The following is a 3,331-nucleotide window of genomic DNA, read 5'->3' on the forward strand; positions in this document are numbered from 1 at the left end:
TTCTGCCTTTCCAGCTCCCTTAGATGTGATATTAGACTGTACTTTCTTGACATGTGCATGTAATGTTATAAACTTCCCTCTCACCGATTTCATGGTATCCCAGAGGTTTTGATATATCGTGCCTTTGTTTTTGTTTCCAGGTATCTTTTAATTTCTGTCTTGATTTCTGTGTTGACCCAAAAGTCATTCAGAAGCATGTTGTTTAATTTCCATATAGTTGTGTGTTTTGGGTGGGTTCTGAACCTCTTTCATAAGGTCATTAACCCTATGCATGAAGGCGGAGCACTCATGACCTGTTCACTTCCTAAAAGGCCACAGCTCTTAATATCACCACAATGACGATTAAGTTTCAACAAGAATTTTGGAGGGACACAAACATTCAAACTATAGCAAGAGGTCTGGGCTAGAGGCTACCTCTGTAAAGTGAGTGTCCTTGGGCAAAATAGAGGGATCCCATGGGGAGTTGAAGTTGATAGGGAGGAGAGGGCTTGATAGCATCACTGCTTTGAGAGAAGGCGGAGTTGAGCAGAGGAATGTCGTCAGAATGGGGGGCACTGCGAGGACTCAAATGAAGCAGGTGGTAGCAGACTTCCCTGTCGTATGCTTGGTTCTGGTGGTGTTCCAGGTCAGCCACATGCCCGCAAGTGTAGACAGTGGAGTTATCCAGGCTAGCAGTTCTGCCAGACAACTGCAGTGAACAGCAAAGGGCAGGGATGCTGAACACACTGGCCAGGGTATTTCTGGAGTCCTAAAATGTCAGTCCTGAATGTCAGCCAGACAAGGACTCAAGAAAAGAGAGGCTGGTGGATTGGGAGATGCAGATGGAGAGGCTTAATGAGGAAGGGGCATTTGGACCAGCAAGCTCCTCCTCCTGGGAGGACAGGAAGCTGTGATTGGAGATTGATGTCCAAGTTCTGAAAAGGAGAACAGCTAAGGTTGATGACAGGGTCTAGGGTGTGACTTCTGGGGGGGGGGGGAAGGCAGCACAGAAGAGAAGGTCAGTGAAGGAGGAAATTGAGGACCCCAGAGCCCAGGGAGGGGGATTCTCTGCACACGTTATCTGTTAGGGGTTGAGTTTGGCTGCATGCAACAGACAACCCAAATAACAATGGCTTAAATGAGACAAGAGTATATTTTCCTCTGATAGAGTGAAAAGTCTAGAAGTAGACAGTGCAGGTCTGGCGTGGTAACTCCAAGATGTCATCAGCAACCCAGAGTTCTTTTATTTCTCTGCTCCCCAGGGGTATGGCACTCTTCCTCATGCTTACCAGGTGGCTGCTGAAATTCCAGTGATCACATGCAAATTCCAGGCAAGAGCAAGGAACAAGAAAAGGGAACAAAAAGGGAAGCTCCTTAAATGAACTCTCCCAGGACTCCAGCTAGCAGCTTCTTCTTACTTTGCAGTGGCCAGAACAGTGACAAATGACCACACCTGGGGGAAAAAAGAGGCTGAGGAATGTAAAATTTTATTGCTGCTTTACATTTCAAAAGCAGTTATACTACTGAGTCCAGAATTTCAGAGAAGAGGCAGAATGTCCAGGTTATGGAGCAGCACCTCCCAGGGGCACAGTGGGAAGGTTTCAAGACTGAGCAGTGTCCAGGGCGTGGGTCAGGGAAGGCAGTGCAGGGTATTGTGGAGCATAGCTGTGGAAAGTCGGAGAGAGGAAGGCTTAAACTTTTAACGTGACTGATGAACACAAGGGTGAGGGGCAAAGGGAATTTGGACTCATGGGGGCCAGATGAAGACCTTGAGCAGGTCTCTCAGTCCTGTAGGCCCACTTCCTTCGTCACAGGATTACACAGGTTCTGCTTTTTACTGCTGAGACTGCAAGTCTGAAGCCTACATTCTCTGACTCCCTTACATTTTCTTAGGCTTCCTGCCAGCTTCGGTCAAAAAGAGGCCCTGGCAGGAGATCTGATAATGGGGGCAGAGATAAGTGCCCAGGGCAGCAGAGGCTGGAGGTTGCTGGTGTGGCAAGGAGGATAGGTCCCTGGTCAATGTGGTATCACTTGGGTAGATCCAGAACCAACCATGGCAACTGTGACTGTGTCTTCAATAGTGCGGCAGTAGACACAGGTCCCTGGGGCTGGGGCTGGGGCCGCATGAGGTCACCCAACATCATCCTGTCTTCATTTCTCTTCTCCAGACCTTCGTTCTCTCTCTCTTACAGTCCTTCCCAACGTTTGCAATTAATTTTCTGCATTAAATTCTCTCTACCCAAAATGCCTAGAGCAATATCAGTTATCCTGACCTGACCCTGATATAGTATCTTTCCTCAACATACAATTTAATATAAAAATACTAAACCTTGCAAATGCTTGGCCTGCATTCTTCCAGACTTTTCTCTTTGATTTTATGTATATGTGCCTGAATTCACACAACTGATTTAATGTCTGTGCATGTTTATCCTTTTATGTGTATCATTCTGCAACTTGATTTTTTTTAAATGGTATCTGATTTTAGAGATCTGTTCATGTTGCTACATGCACTGAGATTTTTCCATTTCTTTGAATTAATGAATGGCGTTCTGGTAGTCATTTATCTAATGACGAACATTCAGGTTTTTGCCATTTCTTGCTCTTAATAAGGTGCCATGAACATTCTTGTACACGTGCCAATGTTTCTCTGGAGTAGCTAGCCAGAGTGGAATTACAGAGTTGTTGAGTGTGAGCATTTTTCGTTTTACTGCAGTTCGCCCAACTGTTCATCAGTGTGGCTGTGCTGATTTTGGGGGGTTTTTTTGAGTCTGGTTCTCACTCTATTGCCTAGGCTGGAGTGCAGTGGTATGATCATGGTTCACTGCAGCCTCCGCAGCCTTGAACTCTGGGGCTCAGGTGATCCTTCCACCTTGGTATCTCTCGTACTTGGGACTACAAATGTACGCCACCATGCCTGAATTTTTTTATTTTTATTTTTTATATTTTGTAGAGGTAAGGTCTCACGACATTGCCGGAGCTGGTCTCGAACTCCTGGGCTCAAGCGATTCTCCTGCCTTCATCTCCCATAGCTGAAATTACAGGCAGGAGCCATCGTGCCTGGCTGTGGCTCTGCCAACTTATACTTCCACCCATGGGCAAAAGTGTCCTCTCCAATACTATATATGTCCCAACTCTTTAGTTTTGGGCAGTCTCGGGGTGAAATGGTATCTTACTATTTAGTTTTCACAGTCTGTATGGACTAATTGTAGCATTTGAGCATCACGTGAGAGGTTGACGATGACTACTTTAGGCTGATGTGTGGTTTTTTTTGTTGTTGTTGTTGTTTTGAGTTGGAGTCTCACTCTGTCGCCCAGACTGGAGTGCAGTGGCCGCTCCCGGCCACTGCAGCCTC

The sequence above is a fragment of the Carlito syrichta genome, unplaced genomic scaffold, assembly GCF_000164805.1.
Source record: "Carlito syrichta isolate Samal-C Ts95f unplaced genomic scaffold, Tarsius_syrichta-2.0.1 Scaffold311755, whole genome shotgun sequence".
Classification (NCBI taxonomy): Eukaryota; Metazoa; Chordata; class Mammalia; order Primates; family Tarsiidae; genus Carlito; species Carlito syrichta.